The following is a 12,166-nucleotide window of genomic DNA, read 5'->3' on the forward strand; positions in this document are numbered from 1 at the left end:
GCTCCCCTCCCTCAAGACGCTCTGATTCTTGGGTGTCATCTTGCGTATCTGTTTGCATCTGCGACTGGGATGCTTAGGGGCAAAACGCTCAGCTCTCCAGCAGCACTGGCTGGTGCAGAACCAGCATGTGTAGATTGGGCTGGGCTCTTCTGACAGCTAACTTCTGGCTCGGATTCCTCCCCATCTTTTATTCTTTTGTACATGATGCACCTGCACAAGTGGCTTACATGCATTTCCAGAGGAAGTCACTACTGAGTACCCATTTAATGACACGTGTGCCACCTCTCCCCACCTTTGCTGCTCCTCACACAGGGGCTGCCAGGGCATTCCCCACTTCAGCTGGGAGATTTTTTTAACCAGAGGTTATACACAGAACTTCCTTTAATAAAAGGATTCGGGTTTTTTTTGTTTTGTTTTGTTTTGTTTTGTTTTTTTTTGAAAATCCTCAACAATACACATGCAGGTGGATGCATTTTAATGCTTGTACTTGAACAATTTTATATAACATATTTCAGGTTTTTTGTGTTGCATGCCATAGTTTTTCAGTGTCTTCTCCTATCATCGTTTATGTGATTGATTATTTTGACCTGGATCACATGGAGCCCTTCAGCCAACTCCATCTCTCTTCTGTCATTCAGAGCCAAACTTCTCCAGAGCTGTCTTCAGGTGGTAGCTGCATTTCCTCACCCCCTGTTCACAGCCCACCCTGCTCCACCTGGCAACAGCCTGCATCATGTCTCGGCATTAAGACCGGCTGCTTCCACGTAGGTAAATCCAGGGCACGTTTCTTCAGGCTTCTGACTTCTCAGCGGCATTCGGCACAGCTGACTGTGTCTGGGAGCTGGCCACGGATGAAACACAAGGCAGACGCAAGGGGGACTCAGCTAATACAAAAAGCATGTCACATACACTGATGCATTAAAGATTGTGATCATTAAACAGACAGCGTCTGGATGATGAAAAGATAAGCCTCAGCTTGTGAAAACACGTGCAAAACCACAGATCTCAGAGAGAGCTCCTATCCTGAATATGTGGTGATCACACAGAGCTCAGTGGTAAGCAAACATTCCCATGTAAAAGTCAGCACGTTGAGTAGACACTTCATCCAAGAAGACATACCGATGACAAATAAATATATGAAACGATCCTTGGGCCAGCCTCCTGGCTCATTGGATCAAGCCACCACCTGCATCCCATGAGTGCTGGGTTGAGTACCGGCTGCTCCACTTCTGATCCAGTTCTCTGCTAATGCACCTGGGAAAGCAGCAGAAGATGGCATTTGGGCTCCTTCACCCATAGAGGAGACTCGGATGGAGTTCCAGGCTCCTGGCTTCGGTCTGGATCAGCCCTGGCGATTGTGGCCATTGGCCATTTGGGGAGTGAACCAGCAAATAGAAGATTGATCTGTCTCTCTGCCTCTCTATATATAACTCTGCCTTTAAAATAAATAAATAAATCTTAAGAAAGATTCTCAATGCCATTAATCATTTGCATTAGTCAAAAATGCGAATTTAGTGAGACAGTATTGTATACCTGTCAGAGTGACAACGAAGCTGACAATATGAAAGTACTGTTGAGTTCGTGGAGCAACTGGAATTCTCATACCTTGCTGGTGCAAGACGGCACGGCCACTTTGGAAAACACTTCAGCAATTTCTTGAAAAGTTAAACACACCACTTCCATTTAACCCAGGCTCCCCAGGCATTAACCTAGGTGAAATGGAAAGTTATGTTCACTAAAGTTGATTGTCTAAGCTTGATTTGAAATTGCAGAAACCTAAAAACAGTCCAAACATCCACAAACTGGTGAATGTATGATTAATCTGTGGTATATCCACACACATTGACCGCCTTCTCAGTAGTAAAAAGCCACGAAATACTGACACCTGCAGCATGGACTTCTTTGTCCTCCACAGTCCGGGAGGAAGGCAAGTCAGCTCAAGTTCATGTGGGCTGGCAAACGCCCTCAGAGAAAAATGACTTTGGTGCTTTTCCTAACTCTCTGGGCTTCAGCTTGCACACAGATCTGGGTCTGGTCCTTCCTTCCTTTTATTTTCAATGCTTTGATGACTTTAAGAAGATGCCTTTTAAAATTTTTATTCAAAATTGGTAGTTGTCAAAATAGAACTTGGTCCAAATCACATAGCCTATTATATACCAGTCACAGGAAAAGACTGGTGTGGGAGGGTTTTAGTGTTCCTTCTGTCTCATCATGGAGCTAGATGCCTGCTCATAATGCCAGATTATGGCAACGGTAGGGGCAGTGTCAGAAGAGGTATCTTTCAGGAAAGAGCATCAGAATACTTGACCCTGTATCGTGAGTCCAAACCTACAGCTTCCATTAAGTTCTACCACTGCCCCTACCCCATGTAGCCAGAACCAAATGAAAACGGGACTCTCCCTCTCCACTGGAGGCCTCAACCCACCCCTCCCAACCCTGCCATCTGCATTGTCTTATCCTTCCCAGTTCAGACCCAGCGTCCTCTCTTCCTTCTCCACCTTCTCTTCACTCTTCATACCTGGTACTTGTCTCCTTTCTCTCTATGGCTTTGGCTCCCCATACTCCCGGGTCTGTGTGCCTCAAGTTTCCTGGCTCACCTGGCCTTGGTCCCACTTACCTGAGCATGGCCTCTTAGAAGATGATCTTCTGGCTACCTTGGCCAGAGCCAGGACCGGTACTCACACCTCCATGCAGGTTTCACAGTCCTGCATATAAGGGCCTTCTCTCAAATTTCAAATAAGAAAGTTGAATAATTCATTTCCTTTTCCAGTGTTACATTTCTAGAGTCAAGGGCATTTTTAATGCTACTGGAAAGTTCTTAAATTTTAGTACCCTGCATGAATGATTCATTTTAAAAAGAATTCGGGTCTGGCTCTCACCTCCCCTCAGTCATGAGGGCAGCGGCCAGCTTCTCGCCCACCTGGTGTCCCCGGAGCCTGACCCATGCACTGTCCGCCCCTTCCTGTACCTCAGAAAGGAAGCTGCAGTTCTAGCACGCCTTGAGACCTTTCTTTTAAAGGCCAATACATGACAATAGCCCTTAATGATGTCATACTTCCCCGTTGTGGTGTTCCCTACCCCAACCCCCTTCCCTCATGGCCAACATTTTACATATTGGGATCTGCTTGGGGTGTTTGAAAAGGATGGATTTCCAACGGAAGATGATACTAAGATACAGGCAGTGGAGGAATTTAAATGCAACAGGAGCGACTCTCTTACGTTGATGCTGTCCTTAAGCTTATCTAGACAGGCTGGGAACTGATCTTTCAGCCTGTGACCTCTGCTCTTTGCTGACAAAACTGGGAAAGGGAAAGCTGACAGCGTTCCATCCCTGCCCTTTGTCAAATGTCGGTCAGAGGCAGTGTTTGCTCCTTAGGCTGTTTTGAGCCACCTGAAAAGCAACATGAACCAAGGGGCAATGAGAACCTCTTGAATTGGTGTAGAGAAAGCCTGTGTATGCAGGGGACTTGAGCATTCCCCTTGGACTCTTTCATTTCAGCGTTTATTTCAATAGGATGGTTTCCCAGGCCAACTGCTGATGCTTGGCCAGGACTAGGGGTTTAGGCAGAGAAGTACCTGCAGAAGTCAGACAAGAGGTACATCTAGCCAGAGATGTGTAAGTCCCTAAAAGATGGAACCGTGAGTAGACATCTACCGAGGTAGACTGGGGCCCAGAAGAGAGAGAATGGCCACTTGTGTTGTCTTCCTCCTCTGATTCATTCATGCGACATACGAGCATACCACTTGAATGTCTACGCAAGTACTTTAGAATTTCCTAAGATTAGGCAGGACCTCTTTCTCCGCACTGAAACACACTTCGATTCTTTTAATAGCAATGAGATAGAAATTTTAGGACACACACACAAAGACGGAAGGTTTTCACATCCTTTTTGATCTCTTTCAAGAGTAATGCTGTTACTACTGGGTAACTTGAGAAGACCAGGGTAAGGGCAGGTTAAGAGGGAAGGAGCCACAGGTTCTGTCTGTCAAGTTCAATGTGAGATGCCTGCTGGACATCCAAGAGATGACGTCAAATTGGCCGAGACTCAGGAGCAAGGGGGAGGCGGGACTGGAGCTGCAGGCTTGGGAACCACCCAGGTATAGATGACGTTTACCCCTTGCCAATGGCAAGAATTGCCTTAAAAAGGCTGAGAACTTGAGCACAGCAAAGAGTGCGGAGGAGCGACAGTGAGCTGAAAGGAGAGTGAAGTAAGTGGCGGCCTGGGAATCACGTGTTTTAAGGAGATGTGATCAAGTGGTCGGGGAGGTCAGAGGAGCTGTGGCCCGAGACCCACTGAGGGCATTTGTTTAGAGGCAAGCAGTCCAGGACATGGCCAAGGGTGGTGTCTGTGCAGAGGCATGGGTGAAAACCTGGCTGGATCAGGCTGACTGGGAAGAGGATGAGAGAAGGGTGGCCACATGGGCACCGTGGAGCAGGTGCCTCCTGCAGGAGCTCGCTCCTCACCAGGGCGGGAGCCCTCCATTTCCCTCCCTCTGAGTGCTGTGTCCTCTTGCCAGCTTCCCCTCGTTGTCTCCGGCACTGCAGCAGAATAAGCCCCTCTCAGACCCCTCACTTTTGGGTCAAGATCTTCCAGGTTGCATCCAAACCACACAATAACTCTCCCACCCCATGTGTTAGTCTGAACACTGCTGCTCCCTGAAGTTTTTTGCCAATCACCCTGCCTGATTGACCTTTGAACTGCTTCATACTTTTTATCACAGGCAATTAAAAAAAAGTTGGGGAGCCAACTTTGAGGTGTAGTAGGTTAAGCCTCCACCTGCAGCACTGGCATCCCATACAGATACCAGTTCATGTCCCAGCTGCTCCACTTCCAATCCGGCTCTCTGCTAATCGTCTGGGAAAGCATCGGAGGATGGCCCAAGTCTTTGGACCCCTGTACCTGCATGGGAGACCTGGAAGAAGCTCTGACTCCTGGCTTTGGATGGGCCCTGCTCCGGCCATTGTAGACATTTGGAGGGTGAACAAGCAGATGGAAGACTCTCTCTCTCTCTCTCTCTCTCTCTCTCTCTCTAACTATGCCTCTCAAATAAATAATTTTTTAAAAAAATTGAGTTTTAAGAAAAATTATTTTTCTGAAAAAACATATTTCATCTTATGTGAATTTAAATAACACTCTTAAATTCAATGTGAGGTCAAAATTTGGACTGAATGTAAACCTAAACCATAAAGTTACAGTCTGCAGAGCTCATCTTCTCAAACAGGGACAATTTGAGTTCTGCGTTTCGCTCCAGGACAGGGCGAGTGCTGAGATCCTGTGAACGCTTCCAGGCCAGGGCTATTTCTGCTGTGCACACGGCGACAGCCTCAAGCGAGGCCATCAGGTTAAGTATGTAGAGATACCTGGCACCTGGCAGGCCCCGTAGCAGAAGAGAAACCAGCCCGGGGCTGGCCCTGCCCTACACCTTCTTCTTCATAAACACAGTTACTTTAAGAGACACAATCGAGACTCCCTTCTGTCTGTTGAGCACTGGGTCCCATTAGCCTAAACCCAAGTTTTATTCTGGAATAAAAGGAAAAATCAGCTGAAAAGTGCTGGAAAGGAAACCAGGAGTATAGAATCCTCAAAGATAAGAGGAGACGCTCAAGGCTGGGCAGGAACACAGCCGTGCGGCCCACCCTGGCCCATGCTCTGCCCACCCTGGAAGGCAATGCCGAGGGTAGGAAAGAGAGTAACCTGCCTAGAAGAATCTCATGTAGAAATGGTGGGTTTGTCATTTTTCATTCTGTAATTATTTTAACTGTGAAAGCATCAGATATCCCAAACAACCTCTATAACATGCATGTATAATTCTCTCCTTTTTTAAAATTTAATTTTTATTGTGCAATAACAACAACAAAAATCCAGGATGCAAGGAAGGAGACTTGGCCTTTCTGTGCTGGGAGGGGTAGTGGGTGGGGAGAGTAGGTGCGTGACGTCACACGTGCATCAGCACCGGCTCACCCATTGACCTGAGGGCAGGAATTACCTCCCGGCTTGGCTCTGGCTCTGGCGGGCTTATCTCCCTTCAGCAGTTCCTACGCCCTACAGGAACCCACACTGGGGCCCAGGCCAGCCCCGCCCACCGGAGTACACGGGCCCCTTGGCTGCAGCTCAGTGCTCAGGGGCTCAGCCACAGGCCTGCAGGGAAGGCTGCAGAGGGCTGCCCGGAGTATGTGTGCTTAGCTCTGCACTGCGAAATTCCAGTCTTTAAAGGTGCCAGCTGCCTGGAAACAGGTTCTTCAACTTGCTGGAGAGAATTTTCAAAACCGGAGAGCCTGACTCTCAACCCACAAGAAAGAAGGGCTTTTATCCAGACATTACTAAGGGATCATTATTGATTAACCTGTCACCTAATGGAAAAGTAATTCCAGTGAGTGGATTGGATAATCCTAATGGAATTGCAGAAGCTGCCCTTTGGTGGATTCTCAGCAACCTGGGCGATGCTGAGTGGTCAGGTGGAGTGGCTGCCCCGCTGCCCCAGCAGGCCGGGTGCCCAGGCAGCTTCCTCTTCATCCCATGCACCTGCAGAACCAAGTCCCAGGGCTCTTGCATCCCAGCAGAATTCTGGGAGCCTGTTTGCTGTTTGTTGTGGAACTTCCCTTAGACTCTAGCTACCCCTTGGCCCTGATGCACTTGAACCCATCCCCTGCTCCAAGTCCCAGCAGCCTGACCTCTGGCTCACTGGCAGACCATCCACGCCTCACACCCTGGACCTTGGGAAGCTCCCTTTGGTCCCCGGCTCCTGTTTGCCCCAGCTGCTTGGCACCCACGCTTGACATCGGCCTGAGCCTGGCCCTGCAGCTTCCCACAGCCATCAGCCCTCCAGCAGCGCCAGGATGAGTCTGCAGTGTTGCCCCTTGGAGTGGTCGAATGGGTCTGGTGGGAGCTAAGGGCTCCGCTACGTCTGAAGGGACTGTGTCTGAGGATCAGAACCCACCAGAGCTGCTCCTGCTGCCTCGCCACACACAGCTCCTGCAGCAGCCTGCCCCAGAGGTGGGTGCTGTGGCCTGGGGTCTCCCTGCATTCCCTGTGCTCCGTCCCGTTGCCAGGCTAACAGTAGCCATGCTCCTGTCCAGGTCGGGAGGATGCAGAGCCTCCTGTGGGGAGTTCCCTGGAGGAGGGTGGAGGTGGTACGTGGGCTGCTCTGTTGTCTGGATTGTTCCTAGTTCAACTCCTTTTCTCACATGATGGGATACTGCACCAGCCAGCTGGCCTGGAGCGAGGCCCTGGGGTGACTGTGTCCCCTGGATTGTTAGCAGGCACAACAAGACCTTCGGCTGTGCTTAAACGTGCTTGTGGGGTTTGACTGTCTTCCCGCACATCTCCGGTACCAGCCACTTGGTTGCAATCAGCTGGCGTCAGGCTGGAGGTTGCTGTGGGAATGCACAGGGGCTGGCCAGCCTGGGTACCCACGGAGCAGCTCAGTCTGTTCCCTGCATGTCTGCCCCTGCATCTCCTCCCAGCTCATGGCGGGTGTTCACGGGAGGACCCCTCTGTAGCTCCCTTCACCACTCTCGGGGCTGCTGCCTCCCTGAGTTCTTAGCCTGGCCCCACTTCGATGCTGACGTTCGGAAATGGAGAGGTCTGCCTCGTCCACTGACCTTCATCCTACCCACACTGCTCTGTGGCGGGTTAAGCCACTGCCTACAACACCGACATTCTGTATTAGAGTACCAGTTCCAGTCCCAGCTGCTCGGCTTCCGGTCCAGCTCCCTGCTGATGTGCCTAGGGAAGCAATGGGAGATTACAGAGTGTGGCTACTGTACACCTGGCAATGGGAGGAAGTGCAGCACTTTCTCAGCCCAAGCACTTGGGACCTGTACCCCCATGGGAGACCAGGATGGAGTTCCTGGTTCCTGGTCTTGGCCTGGCCCAGCCCTGCCTGTTGCAACCATTTGGGAGTGGAGTTAAACCAGCAGATGGAACATCCCTCCCTTTCCCTCTCTTTCTCTCCCCTCCCCCCGTCACTCTGACATTCAAATAACTAAAAAATAAATAAATAAAGCTTTTTAAAAACAAGAAAGCAACGCAGGAAATGGGATTTCTAAGTATATTTTCAAAACCCCATATATCAGTTTTTCCAATCCAAAGTAACATAATTCCAAAATGCATCAAATCCTTCCAACAATTTCACAACTCTTCCCTGAACACCTCACAGAAGAGATACAGTGGGACCCATCAGACACGCCCATCCTAGGCAAGCCCACTCCTCCACAAGCTAATGAAACATCATTTCAGGACACTTTAATCTTGCTCTGCCAAGACAGGACAAATTCCTAGTAGGTAGGCCCACTGCGCTAGTGTAAACTAGACACATGAAAGTCACCTTACATTTTCAAGGACTTGCAGCCTGGGTAGGTGCACAGGAGCCCAAACAGAAGGGCTGAGTGCCTAGGTTTTCATGCTTTGCTCTCAAGTCATGGAACTCTGAACCTTGAACAGGGGCCCTGCATTTTGATTTTGTACTGGATGCCACAGAGGGTGTAGCTATTCACTGCCAAGAAAAGAACAGTTCTAAGTGATACTGTAGGACCTTTGCATTCTGTCTAATCATTTGTTAACTCACAAGCACTCTTGGAACCTGCACCCTCTTGCCTAGCAGGCTGAGCTTTTAAAAGCCATCTTTCACCCCTTTTAATTGTGGCAGGAAGGGTCATGGGAGTTGGTCCGCTCCCGGTGGCTTTCACGGTCAGTGGAAACACAATTCTCTCCCCCACCTCCCCGGGCGATTCAGAACAGCACACACTCCTAGGCTTCTGTTCACCACCTTAAGCATGCTGCTCTGCTCCTGCCCTCCTCCTAGAAATAAAGTAAGTGGTGACAATCTGCTCCTTTGGGGACAATGGCAAGTTCAGCCTACAGAGGCCTGAATCGGTGGCAATGGTTTGCAAAGGAAATTCAAAGAAAGAAGAAAAATGAACAGGGCAGGCAGCCCTTAGGCGCCAAAGATGGTCGATTGAGGGCAGGGGTTGCTTGGCTGGGACTTGAGATGGCCCCAGCAGACCAGGCTCCCGGGGAAGTGGGAGACGAGACAATACCCCAGCTCCTCGGGGAAGGTGGCTGCTAAGGATGTGGGTTGGGGCTCGTGAATATTTAATCCGTACCTTTTAATGGTGTGGTTTCCATTATTTAAAAATAATTCTGACTTCATCCCCTCGCCAAACGTAAACGAAGGCCAATCAGCAGCGAGAAAGCATTCCATGTGGCTTCCTGACCATTTTGCTCATTTTAGTGCTCACGACTCCACGCTCCCTGGCTGCACTTGAGGTTAAGAAGACGCTGAAGTGCTTCATCCTTCCTCACCGCCCTCGCACAGTTCCTGCCCCTCCCTGGGTGCGTGCCTCTCTTACTGGAAGAATGTCTCGATGATTGATTACCAAAGAAGGACAGGGGTAGTCGTGGATCTTTAGTTCCCCGGCCCCATGCACCCAGATGCTGACCGGAATTAGCGAGGGAGTTCTTCAGGTGGGGGCGGATAGGCTAGTCTCCCAGACCAGTGGCGCATGAGAGAGTAATTCACCTGTTCGCCAAGCTAGTCACCTGCGGACATTATCCCAGGCTGAAAGTCACCCAAGGTGACGGAACAAATTAAGAATAAGCAGCTCCAGAATGAACTGCAAACAGTGATCCAGAATGAAGCAACGACACCATTTAACCATTTCAACTTTCCCACCGTGACCTAAGCCTACCTGCCTTGGGACATGCGTGACAGCAGATGGTTAGATGGTGTTTTCCTGGTTGTAAAGTGCCTGTTAGCTTCATTATCATATTTTCAGGTCCTGATCTGAGAAAATGCAGGTCACTTCTCACTGCAAGTATTTATTATGGACTTGGAAAACAAAGAACAAAGGTAAGAATTCTCTTCATATAAACCAAGTGCCCGAAGGAGCAGCGGTGCCTTGACAGTAACACCTGGGTGATGGCTTATGTCCTACAAAACTGCCTACCCCATTTCCAGATCCCCCTCCTTGCTCAGAGCAGCCAGCTCTCCACACATTGTGTGCATTTTCTCGCCTCATGCCTCCACCTGCAGTAGCCTTGCTACCTGGACTGAGGATTGGCACCCTTTTATTGTCAGATAGTAAGTATGGGAACCGTTAAAAAGTTTGTGCAAAAGGCATAGTATTTAAACAACTATGCAGGGATTTAAATAATTTTGTGCCAAAATAAGCTTGCTAAAAGTGTCTGAATAGGAACTAGTTTGAGATGATAAGCAAGAGGAGACATCAGTTTGAAAAGAGTCCCTATCAAACAACATGAATTCTGCTACAATTGATGCAAGAACAAACATCGAGGATGAAACTTTGGTGGAGCAGTAAAGTCATTGGTGTTGGTGCTTTATGAAAAATGTAGGGGGTGATGCCCCCCAAAGAAAGCAGCAGTTGACATATGAATAAGTGGTTTTAAGAAGGGATAAGATGAAGTTGAAGATGTCAGACTATCCACCCACATCAATTTTCAAAGAAAAAATTGTTAGTCCATGCCCTATTTGAAAAGGACCTAAGATTAACAGCAGAAACAATAGCCAGCATCATAGAAATCTCAATTGGTTCAGCTCACACAATTCTGCTTGAAAAATTAAGATAGAGCATACTTTCTACTCCATGAGTGCCCAAACTGTTACACCCAGATCAGATGCAAAGAGCAGAGCTTTCAATTTTATGGCTGAAAATTTCACCAAGAGGGATGAAGATCCTGAAGCATTTCTTCAAAGAACTGCACAATCCCAAAGACAAGGCACAAGCAAACCAGTGGCTACCAAGTGCTAGAAGTGGTCACGTCAAAGCAAAAACTGACAGGTCAAGAGCAAAGGTCAAGGCAACAGTATGTTGGGATACTTGTTGACGTGCTGGATAGCAAAAGGAGGATAGCACCTGCTAGTCTGAAAATGTTTTTTGCAAAAATTGGCCAAAGCTTTAGCAGAAAAACACCCAGGGAATCTTGATCAGTCTTTCTGCACCATAACCATGCTCCTACTCACTTCTCTGTGAAGCAAGATGAATTTGGTGAATTTCAATGGGCAATCATGGGGTTTTACCTTGCACTCTCATTTGCCTCATTCTGACTTCTTTGTTTCCCAAACTAAAAAATGAACCTTGTATATATTTTTAAAGTTTTTTTTATTAATTTGTTTACTTAAAAGGTAGAGTGACTGAGAGAGGAAAAGAGAGAGCAAGAGAACAAGAGAGCGAGAGAGAGAGAGAGAGGTCTTCCATCCACTGATCCACTCCCCACATGTCTGCAACAGCCGGGCCTGGGTCAGGCCAAAGCAATGAGCCAGGAATTCCACCCAGGACCCCCACATGGAAGGCAGAAACCCAAGTACTTCAGCCATTACCTGCTGCCTCGCAGACACATTGGCAGGAAGCCTGATTGGAAGCAGAGGCAGGACTCAATCCCAGCCTCTCCCATGTGGTGTGCAGTCATCCTAAGCAGCAGATTAGCCTGGTGGACTACAACACCCACCTCTTAAAAAAATTAAAAGCCACCCATTCTTCTTCAGTTAATAATGTAAAAAAGAATATATTGCCATGATAAAATTCCTAACACTGTCAATTCTTTAGAGATGGAATAAACAGCTGGTGTGATGGCTTACAAAAGTATCTGGAACTTGATAAGGCTATGCTCAGCAATAAAGTTCATGTTTATTATTTTTATCTTTTTTAAATTTCTGAGGCAGGGAGACAGATAGATAAAGAGAGGGATCTCCCATATCCTGGTTCATTTCCCAAATGCTCACAATGGCCAGGCTAGACTAGGCCAAAACTGAGAGCCAGGAACGCAGCCTATGTCTCCCTCAATCCAGAAACCCAAATCCTTGAGCCATCATCACTGCCTCCCAGAGTCTGCATTGGCAAGAAGCTGGAGTCAGAAGCAGCACTCAGAACAGAACTCAGGTACCCTCAAATGGGATGTGGAAGTCTTACTCAGCAGCTTAACAACTAGGCCAAATACTTACCCTTAGTTTTTTCTGTTAATTCTGTCTTTTCACACACTTTTCGGAAGTCCCCTTGAACTTGAAGCTTTGCCACAACTCGACTCGCAGGAGCAGACACAGACAATGCACAAGCATACTAAGAAATACACCAAGTACTAAGAAGTACATCAAGAATTTCCAGTCAAACTCAATTCACAGAAACTGAAGTTGAAGTTTCATGTCATGG

At 48.2% G+C, this 12,166-nt stretch overlaps 1 long non-coding RNA gene across 1 annotated transcript; it reads right to left on the bottom strand.

The window, feature by feature from the left end:
- Positions 1-452: 452 nt before the first annotated feature.
- Positions 453-12,161, bottom strand: LOC127492944 (uncharacterized). Its single transcript, XR_007922791.2, has 3 exons — positions 11,962-12,161; positions 1,606-1,709; positions 453-1,254 (listed from the first exon to the last, which is right to left on the bottom strand). It is a non-coding gene; the product is annotated as an uncharacterized lncRNA (long non-coding RNA).
- Between the last annotated feature and the right edge of the window lie 5 nt (positions 12,162-12,166).

This window comes from Oryctolagus cuniculus, chromosome 5 (genome assembly GCF_964237555.1).
Source record: "Oryctolagus cuniculus chromosome 5, mOryCun1.1, whole genome shotgun sequence".
NCBI classification, from domain to species: Eukaryota; Metazoa; Chordata; class Mammalia; order Lagomorpha; family Leporidae; genus Oryctolagus; species Oryctolagus cuniculus.